This window comes from Bubalus bubalis, chromosome 10 (genome assembly GCF_019923935.1).
Source record: "Bubalus bubalis isolate 160015118507 breed Murrah chromosome 10, NDDB_SH_1, whole genome shotgun sequence".
NCBI lineage: Eukaryota > Metazoa > Chordata > Mammalia > Artiodactyla > Bovidae > Bubalus > Bubalus bubalis.
The window spans coordinates 8182775-8202597 of NC_059166.1; positions in this window are offsets into that span (position 1 = coordinate 8182775).

Sequence of the window (19823 nt, forward strand, 5' to 3'; positions counted from 1 at the left end):
ACCACAGACTGACAAAGCCATCTTTGCTCTTTCCTACAAATGGAAAAAGTTGGATTGTTTATTTTCTTGTGGGAAGGCTGTTTAGTTCTGCTGGTGAGCATGGAAACTCTCTCCCCTCGTTTCACCCGATCAGCCGTGACACCCAGGCTGGTTACCATCTTGTGCTCAGACTGCTGGTCATCTGACAGCTGAGCAGTATGGTGGCCACAGTTCACCAGATGTTTCATCACACATGCTCTGGACTCAGGGACACCAGGCACCGTTAAGGCTGGGGGCTACATGCTGCTCAGTGAGGTGCCCTAGAACCTTCTCTACCCATGTTTCGAATGCTGGCAACCAAGCTTATGCGCCCTAAACAGCATATTGGAGGAGTTCTCTCCGGGGAAACTGAGCAGCTCAAGAGAAAAGACCTTCAGATACTGACAATCACGTGTGTCAGATGATGACTGCACGCCAGCTTGCCTGCGTTGGAGTCCCCTGTCCCATGGATCCTGCCCACATAGAGCTATTTCAACCACTTCATTTGAGATTTACTCTTAACTAGGAAGAGCAGGCAAAGATTGCAAGATGCAGAGGAAAGTTTCCAATGTTAAAGACAGATCGGTAACAAACCAATGACAAAGACATGAACAGAAAAAAGAATTTGGGGGAATACAGATACTATAAGAAGAGCAGAAAACTCCCCCTTCCCCCAAACCTTTATAAGCAATAACTTTGAAAACACTGAAGAAGCCATAGGCAGAAGTCCTTGCAGAATATATTACTTTTCAAATAAAATTTAAAAAGGTGAAGCCTTACTGGGAGAGAGATCTTTGTCCTTCCCACTCTTTTTTCCTGGAATGTAGACACAATGGTTGGAGGCACAGCAGCCATCTTTTCACCATGCAGATGAATGTCACCAGCAAGGATGCTGAAACAGAAAGGTGGAAGGAGCCTGGTTTCTGAAGAACCTGTTGAAATTATTCTTGCCTTGGAATGTCTATGCCTGAGCTTATTTATTTTTTTTAAATATATTTATTTAATTAATTTATTTGGCTGCTCTGGTCTTAGTTGCAGCACCTAGGATCTTTGATTTTCCTTGCAGCATGTGGGATCTTTAGTTGTGGCATGTGGGATCTGGTTCCTTGACCAGGGATCAAACTTGAGCCCCCTGCATTGGGAGTGTGGAGTCTTAGCCACTGGACCATCGGGGAAGTCCTTGAGCTTCTTTTTGTGTGAATTAAATGCCTTATTTATTTAAGTCAAAGTAGAAAGGTTTTCGATTTAAGTGAAAAGGAATATAATCCTAATCCCTTTGACACACATGCTATTTAGAAATATGGAGAAGACACAGTTAAAAGAGTTGAAAGTCCCTAAGACTTGGGGATGGGGAAAGATGGGGTAGGGAGCTGCTGGTTTCCTTTATTGTAAGCTTTTAGAACTATTTTTCTTTTAAAGTTATATACATGTCTAACTTGGAGAAAAACAAAAATAAAAAGAAAAGTTGGGGGAGGGGGGAGGGTATTCTGGGCTAAAGGCATGAACACAAGTGTGGGAAGGAGGCTGCAGGAGGTCGGTGACACGGTAGGGAAGAGTAAGGGATGAGAAAAGAAAGGGAAGCTAGAGGCAGCCTTAAAAGTTTGGTGCACCGAGCTAGAAAATTCGGATACAAAAATCTCCTGAATGTTAATGAGTTAAATAGTAGCCCAGTGGCCTGGAAAAGCTAATGCATCTGAGTCATTTCTCTGTAAGGGAACTACCCGTTCTCTTGGAAGAGCTGAGGTACAACCAATCCCCATTTAAGCAGTGAATCTGAAGGGAATGACATTTTGACTATGTTTACCATTTTGAGGGGCACGACCTATTTCTCCTGTTTCAGAGAAGAGATAAGTAGCGAATCTGATTATCATTAAACGTGGACAAGAAGAATGGGAAATCTTGTGATTAAGTCTAAGTGCCAAGGAACAAGTGCATTAGACCTGTTACGGGCCCAGCCCTACTAGCTGTGTGACCCTGGGCAGGTTCCTTAACTTCTCAGTGCTTCAGTTTCTCCATCTGAGAAATACTATAATAATACCTAACTTATAGAGTTGTCAGGGGATTTGATGAGTTCATAAATGTGAAGTTCTTAGAACAGTGCCCAGAACATATAATAAGTGCTGTTTTAGAGTTCGCTATTATTATGGGGTATTCCTTGAGTGTTAAGTGATAATAATACTTGAAAAAAAAACTATTTAGGATCCAAATTATATGCGAAATAACAATATTTTAATATGTAGAAGAGGAATGAAATACATATTACCTATGTTGGCAAATAGAAGTCATTTGAAAGCAATCTAAGGAGAGTTAATAAGGAACAATTGGGTGAATTATCTGTGAACAATGGCCCAATAACATGCCCCATTGTGTTAATAGAAAACTGCCTTTGGGCAGAAGATTCCCAGAAAGAAAGTGGGGCTGGACTAGGCTATTGAACTTAAGTCGCTAATATGATCTAAATACCATAAAAGGCAAAAGCTATGTTTGGACCTGGTAACAAACCAGGCTGACTAACAGCACATGGTTCATTATTCCATTTCCTTCCGGGCTCTCCCGGGCTGCAGCTAAGGAAGCCTATTTAGACTCCCTTTTTTTGTCACAGTTCCAAAAATCACATGTTGCTGAAAGGAGTGCAGCAATCTCGACCTAAAGTTTGGAAAAAAGAGGAAGGTGGAAAGCTGATGATAAGAGCCCAGACCAGCTTGATGCTGATTTAATGATCTGTGGCTCGTGTTTAGAAGACAGAGGCTTTGATTATTCTAATTAGCCCAGAACAGTGGAATAAGATACTGCCAGCAGGGCAAATAGATATTGGATACCAGGAATAACCCAACCACAAGAATGAGTGGGCTGGGGGTTGGTGGCCAGTGGAGACTGTGATGTTGGGTATATTATGGGTTCAGACAACTGCCCCCCAGGCCGGTTCTAGCATAGACATGAACTCAAAAAGCTGCCCAGGGAAAGGACTGTGGTTGCTAAGTCCCACTAGCGCCTGTCTGTCCTCCGGCTGCAGACTTCGTTTACTGTCTCAAACCAAGGACTGCAAAGAAGCATGATGACCTTGTCCGTGATGAAAGTCATGCTCAGGAGCCTCTCCTTGGAGGTGATAATTCCACCCCACCTTGGTCTTCCCAAATATGCACAGGAAACATTTTCCTCTTCATCTGTATTCATTCTATTTCCTGAGAAAACCATCTTGGGGGCACTGCCACTGCCATTAATACCTGTGATCCATGCACACTAGGAGGAAATAGGAAAAGCTGGTGTAGAGCTGGAAACAAAATTAACTTGACCTGTGAGAGGGGCTTGTCACACTGTCCGGTGCCTGTCGCCATGGGGTCAGGTCAAGTGTCTGATCAAATGTCACTTTCTCAGAGCTGTCTTTCCCATGCTCTTACTGAAGTAGACTCCTGGAGAACAGGTGGTTTGTCCACTCAGTATGTTTGGTTCCTCAGTCATCATCAGCCTCCCTCACTGAATGCAGGTAAGACCCAGATGTCTAGGTTTTGACTGACCTAGACAGCATATTAAAAAGCAGAGAGATCACTTTGCCAACAAAGGTCTGTCTAGTCAAAGCTATGGTTTTTCCTGTAGTCATGTACGGATCTGAGAGTTGGATTATAAAGAAAGCTGAGCACTGAAGAATTGATGCTTTTGAACTGTGGTGTTGGAGAAGACTCTTGAGAGGCCCTTGGACTGCAAGGAGACCCAACCAGTCCATTCTAAAGGAGATCAGTCCTGAATGTTCATTGTTAGGACTGATGCTGAAGCTGAAACTCTAGTATTTTGGTCACCTGATGTGAAGAACATCAGGGAAAAGACCCTGCTGGGAAAGACTGAAGGCAGGAGAAGAAGGGGAGGACAGTGGATGAGATGGTTGGATGGCATCACTGACTCAATGGACATGAGTTTGAGCAAGCTCCGGGAGTTGGTGAGGGACAGGGAGGCCTGGCGTGCTGCAGTCCATGGGGTCGCTCCGACCATACCACCCAGTTAGCTATTCCAAATTTAGATCCAATTCCTTCCTTCTTTCTTTCTATGTTTATTCTAAACACAGCTAAAGTTTCAAAACAGCGAATAACTAAGTTCTTAATCCTCCTCCAACATCTGTCTATGCTTTTGGAACCTACATATATTTCAGTAATGTTTTTTGAAGAAGTCCCCACACCCCTGTCCAAAAAGAAATCCCACAAATCATTTTTTCCCTTATTTCCTTCTTTTCTCCTCCTTCCTTTCCTTTTTCTGCCCTCCTTCTCTTCCTTCCTTTCCTTTTTGTGTTTTAGAATACTTCAAGGGAAAATAATCCCTTAATGTCTGTGCCAGGAGACAGAGATATGCCTGGATATTTTTATATTCTCTTCTAGACTCTTAAGTCCTGAGTCATTGTGTTTGTTTGCTTGTTTTTTTTTTTTTTTCCTTCAAATCAGCACCTATGGGTGAATTTGCTGTCAAAGCTGAATTAGTCTCCATCATTTATAATGCCAATCAACCCCTGAGCCAGCTAACTCACTCCCCCTCAAATGAACAACCAACCCAACCCCTGTAAATCTAACCAAAAAACCTCTCCAAATAATGCATGTCCTCCTTTTGGATAAAAGTCAGACAACCCATTTTCCTAATGGGTCTTGCTCTAAATGCCAAATGGAAATTCAGATACAAGCAACTCTTTCAAAATTCTTTTTCTGTAAATATCCATTGTTCTCCAGCTCTTTATTACATAAAATTCTTCTTATTAGAAAGTACACCTTGGAAACAGCGTGAAGAAGAGTGCTTGGGAGGCCACTGCCTTCCTGCCTCCCTGCTGTTCAGGAAGGATCTGCTGTGGATGGTGGGGATCAGGCTGGAGGAGCTGGGGGTGCTGGTGTGACTCTGAGGAATTGAATTGTTGCTGTTCAGTCATTCAGTTGTGTCTGACTCTTTTGTGGCATCGTGGACTGTAGCTCGCCAGACTTCCCTGTCCATCACCATCTCCTGGAATTTGCTCAAACTCATGTCCATTGAGTCGGTGATGCCATCCAACCATCTCATCCTCTTTTATCCCCTTCTCCTCCTGCCTTCAATCTTTCCCAGCATCAGGGTCTTATCCATCAGAGTTGGCTCTTCACATCAGATGGCCAAAGTATTGGAGCTTCAGCTTCAGTATCCGTCCTTCCAATGAATATTCAGGATTGATCTCCTTTAGGATGGACTGGTTTGATCTCCTAGCTGTCCAAGGGACTCTCAAGAGTCTTCTTCAGCACCACAGTTCCAAAGAATCAATTGCTTGTCACTCAGCTTTCTTTATGGTCCAACTCAACTGATGCTGAAGCTGGAACTCCAATACTTTGGCCACTTGATGTGAAGAACTGACTCATTGGAAAATACCCTGATGCTGGGAAAGGTTGAAGGCGGGAGGAGAAGGGGATGACAGGGATGAGATGGTTGGATGGCATCACTGACTTGATGGACAAGAATTTGAGCAAACTCCAGGGGTTGGTGATGGACAGGGAAGCCTGGTGTGCTGCAGTCCATGGACTCACAAAGAGTCAGACACGACTGAACTCCGAATTGAACTGGAAAAACCATAGCTTTGAGGTATTCCCCTAAATCTATCACTAGAATTGGACAAGCCCCACTGGAGCTTGTCTGGTGGTGGGAATCCTTGGAGGCAGAGATGCCAGGATTTCATGAAGGATGAAGATAGCCATAAGCTAATAAAAGGGTGTAAGGATGGGACATGCCTTCCAGCTGTGTAGTACTGTATACAAGATCGAGATGTTATTTCTTTTACTTATCAAAGAATATGGGAAAGGGCTGCTGCTGCTGACTGTGGGGTGGGATGGGGAAAGCAAGGCCAATCCTTTCAGCTTCTTCTTGGAACCCCCACCCATGAGGAGCCTCCTGAGATAGAATTTGGGTGGAGACCATGCTGGAGTTTGGGTTTGTTGGTACACTGACGAGAGGCTGAGGTGTTTGCCCGAGTCTGCAGAGGGGCCAGGCAGGGTGGGAACATCTCCATCACCGGAGGGGAAAGGTGCTTCCGGGTTTCACCATGGATGCTGGGATTCATCTCCCTGGTTACCTGATCTGGTCCTGGAAGCTTTCTTATTAACAATCTCTGTAAGGCATGGAGACCGACTTCCCTGGTGGCTCACACGGTAAAGTGTCTGCTTACAATGCGGGAGACCTGGGTTAAATCCCTGGGTTGGGAAGATCTCCTGGAGAAGGAAATGGCAACCCACTCCAGTATTCTTTCCTGGAAAATCCCATGGGTGGAGGAGCCTGGTAGGCTACAGTCCATGGGGTTGCAAAGAGTTGGACATGACTGAGTGACTTCACCTTCAAGGCATGGAGAACCCTGGAATCTGTCTAGTATTTTCACCCATATGCAGCTCAAGTGGGTGGTGAGGCATTCTGTTTCCTTTTGCTGGGACACCAGGAGAGCCCTACTGCTCTGGGCAGGGTCCCACAGCACGTGGCAGAGATGGAGGGGGTGGAGGAAATATCAGGGCTGGGGAGTGAGGCGGAGTAAACAGCAGGCATGGGGCAGGGCTGGAGGACCAGGAGTCTCAGACTGACCCAGGCAGGCCACAACCAGGGCAGCAGTTCTTACAACTGATGTGACCTCGATCTCTCCTCATAGATGGGGAAGCTCTGAGGAATCTAGAGTTTCACCCATATTCTAACTATTGCCCACTATACACTCTATGTCCGGACTTCTGTGGTGGCTCAGACAGCAAAGAATCCACCTGCCAATGCAGGAGACACAGGAGACGCAGGTTTGATCCCTGGGTTGGGAAGATCACCTGGAGAAGGGAATGGCAACCCACTCCAGTATTCTTGCCTGGAGAATCCCATGGACAGAAGAGCCTGGAGGGCTACAGTCCAGGGGGTTGCACAGAGTTGAACATGACTGAGTGACTAACACTTTCACACTCTATGACTAGATGCATTTTAAAGAAATATTTCTTGATTTTTAGTTTTGGCTGTGCCGGGTCTTCGTTGCTTTCTCTAGTTGTGGCAAGTGGGGGCTGCTCTTTGTTGCAGTGCTCGGGCTTCTTATTGTGGTGGCTTCCCTTGCTGCAGGGCACCAGCCGTAGGGTGTGCAGGGCTTTAGTCATTGCAGGTCACGGGCTCCAGAGCTCAGGCTCAGTAGCTGTGGCTCACGGGTGTAATTGCCCCTCGGCACGTGGGATCTTCCTGGATCAGGGGTTGAACTCACGTCCCCTCCATTGGCAGGCATAGTCGTAACCACTGGACCGCCAGGGAAGTCCTAGACGCATTTAGTCCAGAGGATGGTCAGCCCCTGCCCCTCACTCTGCTGCACATGAGTGTGTGTAGGCATTGATTAGATGAGCTTTCCACCAGCTTCCTGTAATATTCACCAAGCTTGGTTCTCTTTGCAGCTTGGCCTTCCCTCCTCCTTACCAACTCATACCACTCTGCCAGGCAATTGCCCTGGCCTGGCTGGGCTTTGGGGGCACATCTGCTGGATACAGCACTCTATCACACAGATGTGCTGTTCCAAGCCATGCCCTGGATGGTTCTCTTGAACCAAGCAGAACCATTAGATACCAAAATCAACAAGCATAGAGCTCTTTGGATAAAGCTCAGCAGACTTGACATGTAACTGTGTGTATCTCCAAATAAGATTGGGTAAACCAATCAGCTTACCAAAATGTCTTAGGGTTTCAACTCTGGTCAAATCAGTAAATATTTCTGAGAGTCAGCTATGGGTCAGACACTGATCTAAGTGCTATCAGCTTACAAAAAGATCTTTGATTATGTTCTTAGACACTAGTTATTCTTCAGAAAGGTATAGAAATTCTTTATTCTAAAATGCCATTGTTGATATTTTCCTAGTGGAATGTCTTTTTCCCTTGCATTATATACATTTTTGCTGATGCATGGGAAAATTATTTAAATGTTTTCTCACTTCTGATCACTTCACTGGAAACCTTCATTAATCCTAATTTTTTTTTAATTTGAATATTTATTTCTTTATTTGGCAGCACAAGGTCTTTGTTGCAGCATTCAGGATCTTTTAGGTAGCATGTGGGATCTAGTTCCAAGACCAGGGATCAAACTTGCCTCCCTGCCCCCAGCACTGGGGGCATAGTCTTAGCCACTGGACCACCAGAGAAGACCCCTAATCCTAATTCTTTAATCTGAAATTTTACTCCTCATAGTATAGGATTATGTTGTTTGCAAATAATGATTTGTTCTTGTTATTTATAATATTTATTTCTCTCAATAAAATTCATAAGCGTTTTGTAACTCACTGAAGACTTTTTTTTTTCAAATAATCAAATGTGCCAAAATTTATTTTACTTCCATCAGAACTAATCTGATACATATGGGTAGGTAGGTAATAGTATGTAATCATGAAATGTGTTCTTTGTGGACAGCTGCAGCGGTTCAACAAAATTAAATTTTATTTCTTGTCAGAGAAGCATATACTCCAGCATGTGAAATACTTTTGGAAGCTATGTTTATATACACAACTTTATCAAAAAAGAGGTTTAATAAAAATTTCATTGAAAATTTGATTAAGTGATATTGCATATGAATTTTTATAGTCTTTGCCTTTCAAACCTCAAATAGACTTTGTAGAAAATTTAATCGTCCCATTGAGGATTTGTTAAATATATTGGGTTCTTGGGCATTAGGTGACAAGGCTAGACTCTGCAGGGAGGGTGGACTGGGTCCTGGGAAAGTAAAGAGGAGTCTCTGCACTAGGTCCTTCTGGAAGATGGGGGAACTGTGGTCCATAGAAATGACACCCACCCAAGATGGAATCCTGGCCTCACAAACAGATAACAGAAAGGAAGGCAGCTTGCTATCATTTAATGTTGATCATGAGTTCCCAGTGGTTGTGAACAGGAGGTCTTGTTGAACACAGACCTTTTCAGGATTCTTTATACATGTGCCCATTGTCTCTTTATTTCTGCTTGGCGCTAGACCCACCCTCTATTGCTTCCCCTGTGATTGTGGAGCTGGGCCCTGTGAGCATCTCTGCTTAGCAGCTGGCTCATGGTTAACGCTCTGTCAGTAGAGTGCTAGGCTGACAGCAAAGCAGGATGAATATCACTTCCTTGTACTTGTATGACTTTTTTCTTTTTTGATGTGATTCCTTTTTTTTTTTTAATCATACAGTGGCAGCAAGATGACCCAAGGGGAGGAATGTCTAGTGATGCTCACCTTGCTAGACATTGCATTTCAGAGGCATCCCTGCTGGTGGGTCTAACAGACACGCCACTGGTTGGCCTCTCAGCCTTCAGGTTCCTGCATCCTGGTGGGGTGTTCCCTGCTTGCCAATCCAGCTGCAGTTCCTGGCCCACAGTGCAGTCTACCAGCACCTCTGTGGGAGACCCTCAGCTTGTCAATCCCAGGCCATGTTACCCTGTCTTGTAACCTTTGCCCCACCACTGGGGTCAGCTCTGATTCAGGTGAGCTCAGAGAACCTGTCCAGCATCCAGTGGGCCACAAGCACACTTCTTCCAATGAAGTCTGAGCCCTTGCCTTCAGGAACGGGGTGCTCTTCTGTTCAAGTTTTCTCTTTCACTAGACATTCCTCATCCCGTGGATGAAGTTCTCTTTATCCCTTCATAGTTTCAGTTCAGTTCAGTCACTCAGTTGTGTCCAGCTCTTTGCGACCCCATGAATCGCAGCACGCCAGGCCTCCCTGTCCATCACCAACTCCCGGAGTTCACTCAGACTCACGTCCATTGAGTCAGTGATGCCATCCAGCCATCTCATCCTCTGTCGTCCCCTTCTCCTCCTGCCCCCAACCCCTCCCAGCATCAGAGTCTTTTCCAATGAGTCAACTCTTCGCATGAGGTGGCCAAAGTATTGGAGTTTCAGCTTTAGCATCATTCCTTCCAAAGAAATCCCAGGGCTGATCTCCTTCAGAATGGACTGGTTGGATCTCCTTGCAGTCCAAGGGACTCTCAAGAGTCTTCTCCAACACCACAGGTCAAAAGCATCAATTCTTCAGTGCTCAGCCTTCTTCACAGTCCAACTCTCACATCCATACATGACCACAGGAAAAACCATAGCCTTGACTAGATGGACCTTTGTTGGCAAAGTAATGTTTAGAGTTCTATTTATCCCTTTAATCTCCTGTTATAGTTAATAATTTTTATATTAAAGTTTTTCTGGTAAAATTATTGTGTGGTTTCTGTTTTCTACTTAGACCCTGATACAAGATGATTGTAGAATAATTGATAGAAATATTAAGCTTGTTCCTCTGTGTGTTTTCCTCCTTCTTGTTTGAGGCCTAGCATAGAAGGAGTTCTAGGGTCCTGGTCCTGACAGGTGTCAGCCCTCAGAAACTTGTTCCCAGTGGGACTTGGTCCCCAGCACCTGATGGTACCTAAACTCACTGAAGATTTCCATACTTAACAAAATCACTGGGGAGAATGGATAAGAATTTAAGATGTAGCATTAGCACTGCCTGTGGGTGAGGGGGACCTGGAGAGGAACGGCTTGAGTTTCCTGCCGATGCAGAGGGATGGGAACTTAGAATTGCAATCAAGTTGATTGAAAGCAAAGAAGGAAATCTGGCATTTCCAGTTAATCAGTTTTATGGCAGTTGTTATTTTTTTTGTAATTTCAAATCTTTGAAACAAATATAACTATAAAATCTAATATGAATTCAGTGATGTTTCTACAAACTTGCATTTTATTATTTATAAAGCATGGAAAAACATTAAAAAGTGGTATATATATATATCACTTTATTTATTCATCATTTAGTCCATAGACATGATGATTTCCTGCCTGAAGGTAACAACTCCATAGCTCCACTGGGATCAGAGGCTCACAGGTTGGGGCTGTCCTTAGATACTATGAGAATGGAAATAATACTGATTGTCACCTTCTTGATAATGCACAATATTGAGATTGTAGTATCTTTTAATAACTCTTAACTTTTTGTGCAGAAACCTGGCTTTCATTTGCAAAGCCTTCAACTCCCCCCTGTTTCTCTTTGTCCATATTTTGAAAGGATAAACAGTCCTTGTTTATTTGTTTTGTTTTTTTTTTGCACTGAAACACTGTTCCTTACAGAAGATGCTATTCAGGACAAAATGCACTGACTCTGCCTGAACAGATAAAGGACCAACCCCATTGCATGAGTGGTTGGCTGCTTGCCCCTGGGACAAGTCTGCGTGCGTGTGTGTGTGTGTGTGTGTGTGGTGTCTGTGTCCTCAGTCATGCCTGACTTTTTGCAACCCCATGGACTGTAGCCCACCTGTCTCCTCTGTCCATGGGATTTTCCAGGCAAGAATACTGGAGTGGGGGTTGCCATTTCTTCTTCCACAGGATCTTCCCAACCCAGGGATCAAACCTGTGTCTCTTCCATCTCCTGCTTTGCAGGCAGATTCTTTACCACAGAGCCATTCGGGAAGAGGGGGATTCAGGGCAAACAAAAGGGCCTAGAACTTGATCCTTTACCCAGATATCTCTCATCCCTGAATTTCTCTCTGGAACTACTGCTCTCAGGCAAACTTTTCTCCTTCTCTACCTTTCATATTTTAAAAGTAATATTATATGCTAATATTGATGAAGATGGGAACTACTGTTTCACTTTTCTGGGAGCCAATCACTATACATGCCTATTTGGTTTCATAGTGTTGGTCTGGCACCATCAAATTAATCCAGAGAATTGAAATATCCATGGGAAATTGGAAATGAAGACAGCAAATACAACGTGAGCTCTAAAAGTAGTTTGTTTAGCAAAATCAGGAAATAAAGCAAATCACTTTAAGCTTGATGGAATAGAATAAAGTGATAACACTTTGGCTTCTTGACTTTCATTTCCTCTGCTCTGCCCTTTGACAATGAACTTGTAACTTAATGTCTGTGGGCCTGAGAGCCCAGGGCCAATGAGAATGTTTGACTTCTGCCAATTTTCAACTTCTTTCCTTCAGTTCCCTCCAGCCCCTGAGATTCAGTCCTTTGCCTTGTGAGCCTACTGTTTGGCTGAACTGGAGGAGGGACTTCGCTATGGTGTTGGAAAGAATTTCTTGAGCAAATTCACTATACCGATCCAGGAAATAAGGATTTGGGCCTTCAGATATGTGACTTATGGGGATATTAGGCATCCCAGTGGCTCTTTTGGTCCAGTATGGGTATCTGGAAATTATATGTCAATTCCCACCTTCATTATGGAGCCTGAGGTCTCCTGGCTTCACCACTGGGAGACATGGTGATTAAATAAACAGTCACTAAAGAATGATGAATAGAAGGAAAAACAAGCAACCTCATAAAGTGGGAGAGAAAAGGGAAAATGGGACTTTTACATTTTGCTGTCTTTTTTTCTCTTGGACTTTCACCAAACACTGAGCTTCCTTAGTGCCAAAGTTTTCATAATTCTATGTAACGACATGAGAAAAATCACACTATACGACTGTTCGCTAGTTAAACACAGACATCTATATGCACTCTCAGAAGAGGGCACTGGGATGTTTGTGTCTATTATTAGATGGAAAAACTGTGACCGCAGAGGGTAGAATTAACAGGAGTCAAGGATGGAAGCTTTCCTCACTCATCTTTTATAATAATGAGAACACGAACAACCAAAAGCACGAATTGAAACTGGTGATTAGCTGAGGTTTGGGAAGGGCGTCCACTGGGGGTTTCCATTTGCTTATTATGGTCTCTACTTTACAGCCATGGACCCCTGGCAATGGGCACCCTCTGGACCTCAGTCCTTCACTCCATCCTGGGCTCCTAGGCATTCATGCCATCTCTCCACCCTCCTCTCACTTGCTTGCTATTGCTTATTCATGGTGAACAGGGGATGTCTGCTCAGTTTGATCTGAAACTTTGAACAGGATTAACCGAGGTTGGGTCAGATAAAACATGCTCAAAGAAACCTGCATGTTTGGCAAAAGGGAACAAAAAGTGAGAGATGTCGATTTTGTTTTCTGAGGAAAACACCACACAGGACTTTCTGGTTGTGGAATAAGAGTTGCAGGAACTGGCTCCAAGCACAAGTTCTTGACCGTGTTTCTGAGCATCCTGGGGTCTTCTACAGACTCAGCCAACACTTGTCCAGGGACCTCCCCAACTTCAGTTTCACTGCCTGTGAGAAGCAAGAGTGTGAAGCTCAGGGCTCACGGCAGATGATGATGAGGCAGTGAGGCGTGTGCTTGCGTGACTTGCCTGACACCGCCTGACAACTCCGTTTCCCTTCTGGGTCTCCACACTTCCCACAGAGACCTAAGACTCTGGCAAGTGTGTAATCAGGACAGCCCAAGATGTCCCTGGTTTGAATGTTCAGTGTAAATGTTCCGCAAAGCATAGTCGAACTTGTTGGGTTACGAGTTCTAGTGTTAGGTATTTATTATTTATTTGGCTGCACCCGGATCTTAGGGGCAACAGGCCAGATCTTCAGTTGCAACATGTGGGCTCTAGTTTCTTGACTATGGGTCGAATCCAGGTCCGCTCCATTGGGAACACAGTCTTAACCAGTGGACCACCAGGGAAGTCCCACAAGTTCTACTTTTAGATTTGAGGAACATGGTTATAGGGCTTCCAGCCGGCGGGTAGCAGGGTGGTGGCTATCCCATTGACCCAAGGTATCCCATTCCCTTTCGATCCTGAACTTGGCTGTTTGCTTCACCCAGTTTCCTAAGGGCTTCCCAGGTGGCGCTAGTGCTAAAGAACTTGATGCCAATGCAAGAGAGGAGAGACATGGGTTCGATTCCTGGGTTGGGAAGATCCCCTGGATGAGGGCATGGCAACCAACTCCAGTATTCTTGCCTGGAGAATCCCCATGGACAGAGGGGCCTGGCGGGCTACAGTCCATAGAGTTGCACAGAGTTGGACTTGACTGAAGTGACTTCACACACACACACACACACACACACAGCCACCTACGGTGCTGGGGTTGAGAATGGCTTATTGGGTCAGCTTGCAGGAGGATTCATATTTATAACAGGTAGTCAACTTCTCAGCTGAAAGGCAACCAGATGTTTTGTGTTTTCAACTGTGGGCTGCACACATGAGCAGAAATCCACATGTGTGAAAACTTTTCAAACCCTTTCTTTGTTAGGAAGGTGATTTGAGGGGTTCGAAGATTAGATGCGACCTGAATGTGAGTCACATAGGTGGAGGCTTTGGTCAGATCCTCTTTCTTGATGCCACTGATCCTGCCTAAGTTTCATGATTAAAATGTGAAAACATCCAAAGGACGCGATGAATTGAAGATTCACTATGAAATTGCTGATGTGAGCCTAGCAGGAATCTCTCAACAGAAGCAGCCTAATGATATGTCTGGATTCCTGTAACTAAGTTCAGGAAGCAAATAGCTCTAGATGGTGAGGGTTAGTTAGATCATGTGTGTTACTTATTAAAAAAAAACCAAAAAAACTTTTTTTTTTTTTTTTCCAGAGGAGAAGTTGCCCAAATAGTATCTATCCTGAGGCCGTGGTTTTCTAACTCTTTATCCTTCAGATTTTTTCCCCTTAAATGAAATGTTACTCACAATAAGCTAGTATTAAAACAGAGCTGCCCTAGTTGAAGCCTGGGTTGGGAGTGGAGTCCTTACTCTTGTTTTTTTCCCTCCTTGAAGCAGTCTGTGAGAACTTCTGAGGAACTGCTAGTCTCTTAAAGAATAGTTGGGAATGTCATCGAAACAAAGGCTTTTTGGAGTCTGCCTGGTACGTGCTAATCTGATTCCTACTGGACTTGTCAAACTCAACATTCAGAAAACGAAGATCATGGCATCCGGTCCCATCACTTCATGGCAAATAGATGGGGAAACAGTGGAAACAGTGTCAGACTTTATTTTTGGGGGCTCCAAAATCACTGCAGATGGTGACTGCAGCCATGAAATTAAAAGACGCTTACTCCTTGGAAGGAAAGTTATGACCAACCTAGATAGCATATTCAAAAGCAGAGACATTACTTTGCCAACAAAGGTCCGTCTAGTCAAGGCTATGGTTTTTCCTGTGGTCATGTATGGATGTGAGAGTTGGACTGTGAAGAAGGCTGAGCGCCGAAGAATTGATGCTTTTGAACTGTGGTGTTGGAGAAGACTCTTGAGAGTCCCTTGGACTGCAAGGAGATCCAACCAGTCCATTCTGAAGGAGATCAGCCCTGGGATTTCTTTGGAAGGAATGATGCTAAAGCTGAAACTCCAATACTTTGGCCACCTCATGCGAAGAGTTGACTCATTGGAAAAGACTCTGATGCTGGGAGGGGTTGGGGGCAGGAGGAGAAGGGGACGACAGAGGATGAGATGGCTGGATGGTACCACTGACTCGATGGACGTGAGTCTGAGTGAACTCCAGGAGCTGGTGATGGACAGGGAGGCCTGGCGAGCTGCGATTCATGGGGTCGCAAAGAGTCGGACATGACTGAGCGACTGAACTGACTGAACTGGGCTTGTCAAGTAGCCTTTGAGTCTACTCAAAAGATGGCCCCTGGAATCCTCCAGCCTCTAATAAATTCAAAGAAATACTACCCTTGGCCATAAAATAACACGGTGCCATTTTTAACTGAGGAAAGAATCTCACTCAGCCTGCATAGGTGTTAAGAGCAAACCACCTCTCTAAGCCAACACATGTAGGAAAACAAAGTTGTATGCTAATTGACTTTCCTATTTCAAAAGGTGGTAGAAGGCAGGCTGGTGCCTCTGAGATGCAACGTGCAGGCAAATGAAGCAGCTGAACCTCGTGTCCCGAGTCGCTCACTGCTGTGAGCTCGAGGGGTGGATAGTGCATATTTTCCTCTCTTCGTCAAAGGCCTGGGCCGGGCCAGATGACGCTTGGAAGCCGGCCTCAGAAGGCTCTGTTTGGGAGGCTGGTTTGCATCATATGATGAAAGCTGTGGGGATGATCATGGGCCAGTTGTTTGCTGTGCCAAGCTGGGTCTCCATAGCTTCAAATTCATTCCAATATAATCGAAAACATGTGCTCCAATATGCATTTTCTTAAGGTTCAAAATTTCCTTGTGGTGTGTTTTCCATACTATTTTGATTTAAAAGCAGAAAATTTAAAAGCAGAAAATGAGTTTTGGCTGTGGCCGAAAACTTGTGTGTCCGTATATAAGTGTTTTAAAACAAACCTTTTAAGAATAAAAATCTTGAAGAATGAAGAAGAGAACCAAAGACAGAATATAGTTCTGAGACTTGAGGAGGTGAAGAGCCCAGAGGAAAAGGCTAAAAGTAGTACCTCTCAATGCAAAATGATGAGTTTTGTCTTTACAGTTTATAATTTGGTATGCCCTCGCTCCCCTAAAAATGTGTTCTTACATTTAGACATTATGTCTGTGACATCTACAAAGAGAAGAAAAGAGCATCAGCCTCTGCTCATCCGGTACAAGCTTCCACGTGTGGCAGAGGTCACCGTCTCCAGTGTCTCTGGGGACCAACCAGGTCAATTAGTGAGCGAAACCAGCCTGTGGTCACCTGCACATGGGTGCTTATTTTTTAATTAATTGATTGATTAATTAATCTTTAATTAGAGGATAATTGATTTACAATATTGTAATGGTTTCTGCCATATATCAACATGAATCAGCCTATGTCCCCTCCCTCTTGAACCTCCCTGCCACCTCCCACCCATCCCACCCCTCTAGGTCATCACAGAGCATTGAGCTGAGCTTCATGTATGTTATAGTGGGCTCCCACTAGCTATCCATTTTATGCATGGTAGTGTATATATGCCAATCCTAATTTCCCAATTCGTCCCACTCTCCCCTTCCCCACCCTTTCTCTTTTTAAAAACATTTTAAAATTTTTGGCCGAGCTGCATGGCTTTCAGAATCTTATTTCCTGCAGCAGTGATCAAACTCTCAACCTCCGTGAGAGCATGGAGGACCTATCCACTGGACCACGGGGATGCCCCCCATTTCTTCTTCACCAGCCTCCTGACCTCACTAAACTCCCCTTTCCTTCTCATGCTGGATCTGAATCAGTTACTCATTTAGACTTGGCTCCACTCGCAGATGAACCTCTCTCATGATCACCAGCCAGCTTCAAGTAAGAGGGACCCCACCCCATCTCCTACCTCATCCTTGGGTATTGCCCAGTTAGGCCCACTGCCATTATCATTTGGGAGAGTGAGGCCAGACAGAGAACAGACAGGGGTTTGTCCAGCTGAAGGTGAGCATCCAGAAGCAAATAGCATGGGGGCGGGGAGGTGAGAGTCATAGGTCAAATGTTCTAACGGTGGCAGGGGAAGTTCTGTCTCCTTATGGGGTGATAATAGACCCACCAGGCCAACAGATACAACTGGCCAGGCCCACAGGTACCCAGCTTCAAGAGTCTGGGAAGGGCCTGAGGGGTCTCCTGCCTTTATCCCAGGTGGCTGAGGCAGGGATGGGTGATTCCTGAGATCAGGAGAGAGCTGTCTGAAGCGGGTGGAGGAAACAGTACCCAGTGTCTACCCAGGGCCAAGAATAATGTCTGTTCCCTCCAGCCAGACTGAAAAAGCTTGTAACTCATAGAGAATTGGATAGAGTACCCTGAAGGATCTGATTACAAGCTTGCTCATTGATCACAATAGTGGGGAATAATTAATTCTAGACTAAACACTGTTTTGGTCTGGCTTGATAAGGCTTAAATGCAAGACCCAAAAGGATCAAGCAGATTCTAAAAAGCCTAATTGCATCCCAAAACAAACTTAGAGAAAATTTATGGGGATATAAAAATAGACACCACCTAATGAATTAGAATTGGAAATATGTGACACCTAATTACAAATTCCCAAGCATGCTAGGAAGAAGGGAAATGCAACTCACAATGAAAAGTCAATCAATTGAAAATAACCCAGAACTGACTACAGTCAGCTTAGGATTAACAGAGAAAGACATTAAAGATTAATATTACTGTTTTATGTATGTTTGAAAGTTAGAGACATGAAAATTATAAAAAAAACTATAGTATAGCTTCTAGTGATGAAAACTGCAATGTCTCAGATGAAAAATATACTGGATGGGACTGATAACAAATGAGACATTATAGGAGAATGGTTTAGCGAAAAGATCGAAGGCCCAGAAATAGAAACCATGAAAAAAATTATTGTAATTTCTCTCTTTCTTTTTAACATTTATTTTAAATTGAAGTATAATTGCTTTACAATATTGTGTTGGTTTCTGTCATACACCAGCATGGTTCAACCGTAGGTATACATATGTCCTGTCCTTCTCGAACCTTCTTCCACCTCCCACCCCACCCCACCACCCCTCTAGGGTGTTACAGAGCAATGGAAACCGTGCAAAATTTGCTAGCCTTCAGAATTGTATGACAGCAAGTTTCTGTTGTTTAAGCCACTTACTTTGTTGTTCTTTGTCACAGCGGCCTTGGCAAACTAGCACCTACTTCAATTAAGTTGAAGAGATTGTTGGATCGGATAAAAAGTGAGACAGACTGTATGCTGTCTACAAGAAGCACACCTTAATTATAAATTGACAAATAGGTTAAAAGTGAAACTATGAAAACAGATATATCATGCTAACACTAATCAGAAAGCAGGGGTGACTACATTAATATCAGACATGGATTTCAGAACAAAGTAGATTAACAGAAATAAAGAAGGTCATTTCATAATGATAAAGGTGTTAGTTCATCAAGAGGTCATTACAATTATAGACATTCATGTATCTAATAACTGAGCTTCAATATATGTAGCGCAAGAACTGGTAGGATTGCAAAGACAAATAGCCAAGCTGCAATCATGTCAGAGATTTCTTTTTTCCTAAAAAATATTTATTTTTGACTGCGTTGGGGCTTAGTTGTGGCACACAGGCTCTTCCTTTGGGCACGCAGGCTCTCTAGTTGATGTGCTTAGTTGCCTCGACGCAATGTGGGATCATAGTTCCCCAACCAGGGATGGAACCTGTGTCTTCTGCATTGGAAGGTAGATTTTTTTTTTTCAATGTGGGTCATTTATTGAATTTGTTACAATATTATTTCTGCTTTATGTTTTGTTTTTTTGGCCATGCGACATGTGGTATTTTAGCTCTCTGCCCTGGGATCGAAGCACACCCCCAGCATTGGAAGGCAAAGTGCTAACCCCCTGGACCACCAGGGAAGTTCTGGAAAGTTGATTCTTTCACTCAGAAGTTCCCATGTCCAAAATTTCAATGTCCCTCTCTCAATAATGAATAGAACAAGTAGACAAAAAACTGCCATGGATATAGAAGAGGACCTGAGCAAACACTATTAGCCAACTTGACCTGACTGGGATTCCACATAACCACATCAGTGTACACATTTGTTCCAAGTGAACACAGAACAGTCACTAAGATAGACCGTGTGTGGGGCCCTAAAATCTGAATACACTGATGAGAATTCTAGTTACACAGTGTATGCTCTCTGATCATAATGGAATTATATTAGATGTCCGCGACAGGAAGTTCTCTGGAAAGTTCCTAGATGTTTGGCAATTAAACAACACACTTGTAAAAAACTCTGGGATCAAAGAAGTTTCAAAAGAGAAGTTAGAAAGTGCTTTGCACTGAACTAAAATGAAAATGCAATATATAAAAATTTGTGACATGCCACTGATTCAGTACTTACTAGGAAATTCAGGACACTAAATGCCTATATTTCGTAAAGAAGAAAGGTCTCAAAATCAATGAATTCTACTTTTTACTTAGGAAACAAGCAAACAAAAAGAGCAAACTAAAGTAAGCAGAAGAAAGGAAACAGTATAAAAATTACTGAAATAAACTTCAAGAACAGTAGAGAATATTAATAAGCCAAAAGCTGCTTCTTTGAGAAAATCAATAAAATTGATAAACCTTAGTCATACTAATCAGGAAACAAAGAGAGCAGACAGAAATTGCCAACATAAAAAATGAGAGATGTG